This window comes from Macrobrachium nipponense, chromosome 6, assembly GCF_015104395.2.
Source record: "Macrobrachium nipponense isolate FS-2020 chromosome 6, ASM1510439v2, whole genome shotgun sequence".
Taxonomy (NCBI): Eukaryota; Metazoa; Arthropoda; class Malacostraca; order Decapoda; family Palaemonidae; genus Macrobrachium; species Macrobrachium nipponense.
In genome coordinates, this window is record NC_061108.1 from 61,088,904 (window position 1) to 61,098,903 (window position 10,000).

The following is a 10,000-nucleotide window of genomic DNA, read 5'->3' on the forward strand; positions in this document are numbered from 1 at the left end:
ATCACCTGCCTACCAATAATGTGGAAGTTGCTAACACTATCATCAGTGAAAGGCTATACAACTACCAAGAGGATACAAATACCATCCCCCACCAACAGAAAGGCTGCGGAAGGAAGTGTAAGCACACAATAGACCAGCTCCTGATAGACAAAATGGTAATGAAGAACAGTAGGAGAAGGAAAACCAACCTAAGCATGGCATGGATAGACTATAAGAAAGCTTTCGGCATGATACAAACACATGGCTATTAGAATGCCTGAAAATATATGGGGCAGAGGAAAACACCATCAGCTTCCTCAAAAATACAATGCGCAATTGGAATACAATACTTACAAGCTCTGGAATAAGACTAGCAGAAGTTAATATCAGGAGAGGGATCTTCCAGGGCGACTCACTGTCCCCACTACTCTTCGTAGGAGCCATAATTCCCATGACAAAAGTTCTGCAGAAGATGGATGCTGGGTACCAACTCAAGAAAAGAGGCAACAGAATTAACCACCTGATGTTCATGGACGACATTAAGCTGTATAGTAAGAGCATCAAGGAAATAGTTACCCTAATCCAGACTGTAAGGATTGTATCTGGGGACATCAGGATGGAGTTTGGGATAGAAAAATGTACCTTAGTCAACATACAAAAGGGCAAAGTAACAAGGACTGAAGGGATAAAGCTACCAGATGGGAACAACATTAAACACATAGATGAAAGGGGATACAAATACCTGGGAATAATCGAAGGAGGGGATATAAAACACCAAGAGATGACGGACACGATCAGGAAAGAATATATGCAGAGACTCAAGGCGATACTCAAGTCAAAACTCAACGCCGGAAATATGATAAAAGCCATAAGCACATGGGCAGTGCCAGTAATCAGATACAGCACAGGAATAGTGGAATGGACGAAGGCAGAACTTCGCAGCATAGATCAGAAAATGAGGAAAAATATGACAATACAAAAAGCACTACACCCAAGAGCAAATACGGACAGACTATACATAACACGAAAGGAAGGAGGGAGGGGACTACTAATCATAGAGGACTGAGTCAACATCGGGAACAGAGCACTGGGGCAATACATGAAAACCAATGGAGACGAGTGGCTCAAGAGTGCATGGGAAGAAGGACTGCTAAAAGTAGACGAAGACCCAGAAATATACAGAGACAGGAGAATGATAAGCAGAACAGAGGAATGGCACAACAATACATGAGACAGACTAAAGAACTAGCCAGCTATGACACGTGGTAATGGCTACTGAGGGGAGAGCTCAAGAAGAAAACTGAAGGAATAATAACAGCGGCACAAGATCAGGCCCTAAGAACCAGGTATGTTCAAAGAACGATAGATGGGAATAACGTCTCTCCCATGTAGGAAGTGCAATACGAAAAATGAAACCATAAACCACATAGGAAGCGAATGTCCGGCACTTGCACAGAACCAGTACAAAAAGAGGTATGATTCAGTAGCAAAAGCCCTCCACTGGAGCCTGTGCAAGAAACACCAGCTACCTTGCAGCAATAGGTAGTACGAGCACCAACCTGAAGGAGTGATAGAAAACGATCAGGCAAAGATCCTCTGAGACTATGGTATCAGAACAGATAGGGTGATACGTGCAAATAGACCAGACATGACGTTGATTGACAAAATCAAGAAGAAAGTATCACTCATTGATGTCGCAATACCATGGGACACCAGAGTTGAAGAGAAAGAGAGGAACAAACTGGATAAGTATCAAGACCTGAAAATAGAAATAAGAAGGACATGAGATATGCCAGTGGAAATTGTACCCATAATCCTAGGAACACTAAGCACGATCCCAAGATCCCTGAAAAGGAATCTGGAAAAACTAGAGGCTGAAGTAGCTCCAGGACTCATGCAGAAGAGTGTGATCCTAGAAACGGCGCACATAGTGAGAAAAGTGATGAACTAAGGAGGCAGGATGCAACCCAGAACTCCACACTATAAATACCACCCAATCGAATTGGAGGACTGTAAGAGACCCCCCCAAAAAATAATAATAATAATAATGATGATAATAATAATAATAATATTATGTGACAGTTTGTTTGTTTGTTAGTATGGTGTTTTTACGTTGTATGGAACCAGTGGTTATTCAGCAACGGGACCAACGGCTTTACGTGACTTCCGAACCACGTCGAGAGTGAACTTCTATCACCAGAAATGCACATCTCTGACTCCTCAGTGGAATGCCCGAGAATCCAACACGCGGCCACCCAGGTGGCAAGGAAAGACCATACCAACCAAGCCACTGAGGCGCTCATATGTGATAGTATTTTAAAAAATACAATAATCTTTCCATTTCACTCTTTTGAATAAGGATAACTCTCTCTCTCTCTCTCTCTCTCTCTTCCCACAAGATACCTATGTCGTAATGGTAACGCTCTCCCTCTTTAAAGGTACTACTACATTTTATGATTAAATAATAACTTACAGTACCAATTTTCAAATAATATCAAGTTTAAGGAAATTAAAAAATCACAATAAAATTCCTCTCTCTCTCTCTCTCTCTCTCTCTCTCTCTCTCTCTCTCTCACTTACATACGTTTATTTCTTTTGAGGTATGATAAATAAATGATTTACTTAATAACTAATTTTAAAATATTATTAAGATTAATAAAAGAAAGAGCGATTCCTTTCCCAGTCTTTTTAACCTCTTCGAGAGAGGAGTAAATGATAGTTATATATATATATATAATATATATATATATAATATATATATATATATATGGAAGGGGCTGCTAAAAATTCCTGAACCTTGAACTGAACCATTTTCCTCTAAATTATCAACTTACAATTCAATACAATAAATGCAAAAGAAAAACTATATGGTCACTCTCCTATCAAAAAATATCCGTAACACCACCAGTATATTCTAGAGTGATAATGAAATCTGCTTTCCGGGGTCTCTGGGCACCATTAATACAATGTTACGAAGTGCCAAGTATCTGGTTACCATTCATCAATTATTACCTCACCAAAAGCCAGGCACCTGAACCCTCATAACACGTATTAAATGACTGAATACTCTAAAGGCAACAGTGATCCCTTAACAACATACCAATTTTGTAGAAAATCAGACTAAGTTCATCGAAACAGGTGTGAGGTAATCTTGTAAGTAATTAAATTAATCAAAGGGCATCACTCCATCAACAACTTTAAAAGTCTAAGTATTTCCCTGATTTCAGAAGTCTAAGTACTTCCCTGGTTCTGAGTCACTTCAAGTAAATTGAAGGAAAGCAAATCAATTACCACTCTATGTTTCTACCTATCATAATCATAATCATAATTAACTGCAAATATACTGGTTAGAAATGAAATACTTATAAAAATTTTAAATAAAAAAATTTATTATTAAATTCAAAATTTATAAGTAAAATTCACAATATCAGGGAAAATTACTGTTACTTGAAAACAAAGTAAAGTTTAATTAATTCTTGAATCAAATAAGTAAAATTAAATCAAAATTAATTTATCACAAAATTCAAGAAAATTAATTCAATTGAAATTCGAAAGTGTTAGGCAATAATTGAAAATTTGAAATTAATTCACAAGTGCTAAACAATAATAAAAATTGAAAAGAATTCTAAGTAAATCCAAATTAATTCACAAATATTAAATTAAACAATAAAAATGACTAAGTCAATTAAATTGTGAATGCAAATAAAAATATAAAATAAAAAGGCACACTTCAATAAGAAAATGAACAAGTGCACAAACAATGGAACAAACACAAAACACAAAAATATGCAATGTGTAAAAGTGTAAATCTTTTTCACTCAAAACATTGTAACCATCAGTTTTTACCAAACCTTCATAACCATCTCTTATTAGTTATTAGTTAACCATAGTTCCTATCCGTTATTAGTTATTAGTTGCAACTAATAAAAATATAAAACACTTTACCTTTTTGGTATACCAATTTCTTTCTTTGCTGCAGGCTTGTTTCACTTTACCAAAAACCAGGCGCCGTTACGAAACAATGTTTGTTCAGATTCCACAAAAACACTAAATAACACTAAATAAACTCTAAATAATATCAAATATGAAATCCTCAAGTTACTAGTGACCAGTTTACGTTATGTTACTTTAAGATCAAAAGTGCTATGCGATGGAGAGAGAGAGAGAGAGAGAGAGAGAGAGAGAGAGAGAGAGAGAGAGGGAGATGTCTGAACGCCTCGCGTTCCTAAGATATAATGAATCTCTCTTCCTTACGGAAACTGGACAGGGTAGATGACAAAACGTTTTGAGTCAATAACTCTTCCAGAAGCTTCAAAATCTTACGTAATCTCACACAAAAATGGGTAACCTCCACGTGGCTTTGATCAAAGACATACACATATGAAACGATTCTGTTAAAAAAAAGACACGTACTCTATTCGATCGACATTGAGCAGAAGGCTTATCACATATGATGATAGATTCCCAAAACATAAATGAAGATTTGAGTTCGCTTATCAAACGCGTTGACAGAATTAGGAAAGCAAACGGATCTTGCAGACCCTCTAATCTCAAAGAATTGACATAATATGGAAACAACTCATAGTTTCGAACGGACAAAGAAAATCTCTCTCTTTTTACATTCTATGTCATATATATATATATATTCTTTTACAATATGTAATGCGAAATCTGAACACACATTTAAAACATCCTATCTCTAAGCTATCTAGGAATCTGAAAAAATGTTGCACAATTCTACATGACATTTCAAAGAGGGGAAATATGCATATAGAAAGTAGTAGCATATATATATATATATATATATATATATATATATATATATATATATATATACATATATACATATATACATATATATATATATATATATATATATATATATATATATATATATTATATATATATTAATAGTGGTGGCAGACGGTTAAAAAGGGGATATAGAAAGTTTTCTTGTTTTTCTATGCCTAGGAACGCCAATGTAGAGATGGTTGGCCAGTTAGGAAATAAAAGGGGTAGAGAAAATGTCCGTCCGTGGGATGGGGGGATGAGGAAAGATTTTCTATTAGGGTCAATCAATTTGCTCGTACCAAGATTCTTCAGGGTGGGAGTCGTGAGACAAGCAACTCAGTCTAGTTTGTAAGTGAGTGTTGCTAGTGGTCATCTCACCGGTCGCGTTTGTATTGTGCCGACGAGATTTACGCGTTTTTACGAAGAATTTCGAGTTCTTTTTTCCCATTATGGAGTGGTGAGTGTTAAACTATTGTTTTATCAAAAAGGAGTGGGTTTTTGTTTAAATGTTTCTGGGTTATGGGATTGGTTCAGAGGTCAAAACAATTTTTCTTTCCCCATAGTGAAGTGTTTTCTTTATTTGCACGTGTTTATAATAGACGTATGCATTCGTCTTTGTTTAAAACATAGGAGTGTATTTTTCTATGCATGGGAACTGTGCTTATATAAGCAGATTTGGCTTAGAGACACAGAGCGGCCACAATTTTAAGGGCTCAGCATATTTCTGCAGAGAGGCGCCTTGCATTGCGAGGGTGTACGGGCATCCCTTGGGAGGGTAGTTGCATGGGTACCACTAGCCTCACTCGAGAGATAGTGCAGGGGAGGGTATTGCGAGATGGGGATACTACTGGCATGCCTCGGGGGAGTGTTCTGCCGCTTGACTGAGGGGTTGTTCTCAGGGGGGGAGAAATTTTTTTTGTCTCAGTGTGGGTGAATTCCCCCTTTTCCTTTTTTTTTCTTAGTGTTGGAGATGGATTTGGCCTTGACATTGGATGCTAAGATATCAGCTGATTGATTAGTTGATGAAGTGAAATGCCCGTAGAGTCTTTTTTTAGGGAAAAAGATTTTTTTTTTTTCTCTCTCTTGGATGAAGAGAAAAGGAAATAAAGAGATTTTTCTTTTCCGAAAATGAGGGGAAAAGTAGTTAACATGCACGGGATGTGTTATGTGTATATATAATATATATATATATATATATATATATATATATATATATATTATACATATATATATACATATATATATATATATATATATATATTGTATATATATATATATATATATATATATATATATATATATATTATGATATATATATATATATTATATATATTCTTTTACAATATGTAATGCGAAATCTGAACACACATTAAAACATCCTATCTCTAAGCTATCTAGGAATCTGAAAAAATGTTGCCACAATTCTACATGACATTTCAAAGAGGGGAAAATATGCATTTTGAAAGTAGCAATATATATATATATATATATATATATATATATATATATATACTATATATATAGACATATATATATATACATATATATACATATATATATATATATATAATATATATATATATATATATATATATATATATATATATAATATATATATATATATATGTGTGTGTGTGTGTGTGTGTGTGTGTGTGTGTGTGTGTGTGTGTGTTATTACATCAACGTTATTCATTTATACACAATAAGCTACAAAAGTCCTTTAATATCTAATTCGCTCTATCTTGGAATTATTATGTTTTCATATATGTTAACCAAAAAGAACCTTCCAGTTGAAATTAATTTCGTTGGCTCACGGGGGCGAACTTACGAACCAAGAAACCAGGACGTACAGTGAAGCGCTCTACCCACACAGCTATCACAAGAGGTATAATTTAATGCCACCTCTCACTTACAAATCCCTATCGCGCTCAGGTATTTGCATTTTTGGAGTCGGCATCAACCCACCTCGACCTTGATAACTGTGTAGTGTTTTTGTCGCTCGTAGCAAATTTATGAGTCTTATTTCAACACCGTGATTCATATATACACATTAAGCTACAAATGTCCTTTAATATCTAATTCGCTCTATCTCGGAATTAATATATTTTCATATATGTTAAGCTTTTAGTTGATAGTAATTGTATTTGCTCACGGTTGCTAACCTAGGAACCAAGAAATTAGGACGAGGTAGAGCGAATTAGATACTAAAGGACATTTGTAGCTTAATGTGCATATATGAATCACAGTGATGTGATAAGACTCACAAATTGGCTATGTGCGACAAAATCACTACACAGTTATCAAAGTCAGGGTGATGTCGACTCCAAAACAACGTATACCTGAGCGTGACAGGGATTTGTATGTGAGAGGCGGCATTATATACCTCTTGTGATAGCTGTGTGGGTAGAGCGCTTCACTATACGTCCTGATTTCTTGGTTCCTAGGTTCGTGCCCGTGAGCCGACAAAATTATTATCAACGAAAAAAATTACCTTTCGGTTAACAAGTTAGATATGGCCATGGCTAACGACTCTGAGGAAATCAGATGGATTGACTGAATCCGGGCTATAACTTTCAGAGAGGCCAGGGATACTAGCGCATCCTTCATTTCAGGTTCCTGGATAGCTAGATACATTAAAAGAGATGAATCCTTTGTTAAAAGAAACTGGAACAAAAATCCATATGACTGTCAGGAATCAAAAGAAAATATAGCTGAGGCAGTGGGTAGACCGTAAATTGGTGTTTGAACTAGAAACAAAAAGTGGAAAGAAGAGAAGTTATAGTGCTGCATATCGTGAGTTGAAAAAATTTGATATGAAGCCATTTATCAGCAAGCCCAACATCACTCAGCAACAGAGAGAAGACAGTGCATGGTTTTGTGGTTCATTTCTTAATTAAAGATTGGGATGAAGCTGACTTTCTCCATATTGCTGCATCAGATGAATTCTTCATTTACACAGTCAGGAAACCATATCATAAAAATGATATCATTTGGGCTGTAAAGATGGATGATATCAACGATGACATGCTCTATCGCCTTGTTATGAAATTTCCTGAATGTTTGAGAATTTTTCTCTGTTTCACAGCCAAATGGTTAATGTACATCATCAAAGAAAAAGGACAGTCATGGAATGGCGAATACTTCAGAGAAACTGAGCTTACTGGTGAAGTATTTCCTTTCCTCAATGATCCTGAAAATGTGTTATCTGTTGAAGAAGTCACATTTGCATGATAAGGCACCATATTTCAAGGCTCTTCAGACACAGGAGATGCTTCTAAACAGTGGTATAAATTTCTTCTTTTCAAATGAATTTCCAGGTAGCTCCCCTATCCTTAATGTGTGTGAAAGCATTAGTAGTATCTTAAAGGATCGTGTTGAAGTGCGCACAGTGAACTATGATGATATACCAAGCCTCGACAACCTGTGAAGAGAAGTGATCGCAGTGCTCAGGGAAATGAAGTTCTAGTCTCAGCTCTTTTGTGAATTGCTGAAATCATACCCCTGTTCTAAATTACTTTTGTTTTTGTCCATGTCAATTTTAGCTTATGCCGTAGAGGGGGGTTCTAATTTCGAAATACCCTGTATATATATATATATATATATATATATATATATATATATATATATATATATATATATATATATATATACTGTGACGAAGTGGCCTAGAGTATCTGGGTCTGGATACCATTAATACTTGGTACACGAAGTAGTCAAAGATCTGTGTCTGGACATCATTAATATTTGTTAACCCAAATTGCCAAGTATCTGGTTACTACACTTACCATTTGTACTTGCTAGTATAAGAGACCCTTTTATTCCTGGGTCTGGGACACCCTTTGTACTTAGGCACAGTTTTGTTCAAGTACCTGGTTATTACTTACCTCACTACAGCCGACACCTGACCCTTCATCACAAATACTAAACGACTGAATACTCTAAAGGTGGTAGTGATCCCTTATATAACTGAACAGTCAAGAAAACAATCAGTCTAAGTTCATTAAAATAGGTGTGATGTAATCTTAATTAAAGGGCATCACTCCTTCTACAATTTAAAATCTAAGTATTTCCCTAATTCTGATTTATTTGTGGGAAACGTCACAATTATCACTTTATATTTCTACCTAAACAAAATAAAATATAATGCTTAATACTGGGGTTGTAATAAAATACTCATATAAATTTTAAATACAAAAATTTATTTCTAAATTCAAAATTTATAAGTGAAATTCACAATCTCAGGGAAATTGTTATTACTTGAAAACAATCTCAGGGAAATTGTTATTACTTGAAAACCAAAGTTTAATTAATTCTTGAATTAATTATTAAGCAATATTAAATCAAAGTTTATCAAGAAAATTAATTAAATTAAATCATAAAGCAATAATTAAATTTGAAATGAAATTCACTTAACTACAAATTAATTTGCAAGTGTTAAATTCCAACAATTACATAATAGAATATTATTCAAACTAATTAAACACAATAAAGACAATGCAAAAACATAATGCATAATACAAAAATAATTAAAGCATTGACAGTACAAACATTAAGCATATAAAATTGGATATGTCAAAAGAACAAAGCAAAAGATAAATGTGTTTAAAAATGATAAAACCTCGAAGTGCACTTCAAAACATTTGTAAAAATACCTTATACACAGTTGCAACTCTAATCAAAAGGCCTGTTACAATTTCAACCTCTTCACTATTTCCGTGGGCGCCTTCACAAAACTAACAGAAATAATACTATGTTCATATTCCACAAACAACACATATTTTACTAATAATTATGAGTGACCAGCTTGAATACAAAATTAATGTGAGCTACGTTAAGTTACTGAAACAGCCTTGCAAATAGCGAGCGAGAGAGAGAGAGAGATTTTGAGAGAGAGAGAGAGCAATGTTAAGGGGGCCGGCCGGCATATGCCCTTTTTTAAGGACAGGACTTTGATATTCATACCACTTAATAAGGTGACTTGGGACATCTCCAAACCGCATATGATTTTTGCCTCTGACCTTCGGTTTTGTGACGCCAGGGCGATTTATCCCAAAAATAACCATTTTTCAAATTCTATCTCCTCCCTTGATATTTAATATTAAGACCTGGGATTACTACCATATATAGACCTGATGTAGACCTCCAATCGAATGAAGAGTTTTTTTTCTAAAAGTCATTTTTTTGCTAGATATGAATTTTTCAATATGGTAAAAAAATAAACCCTATAAAT

General features: G+C 34.8%; 1 protein-coding gene across 6 annotated transcripts in view; it reads right to left on the reverse strand.

Annotated features, from left to right (window-relative positions):
* Positions 1-10,000, reverse strand: part of LOC135216426 (beta-1,3-galactosyltransferase 1-like) — a 77,643-nt gene that overhangs the window by 52,383 nt on the left and 15,260 nt on the right. Inside the window, exon 1 of one of the 6 annotated variants that reach the window (XM_064251783.1) lies at positions 7,932-8,117. The exons of the other annotated variants lie outside the window; for them this stretch is intronic. The gene's annotated coding sequence lies outside the window, so the exon portion shown is untranslated. Of the gene's footprint in view, positions 1-7,931; positions 8,118-10,000 lie in introns of those variants that run through there. 6 annotated transcript variants of the gene reach the window in all.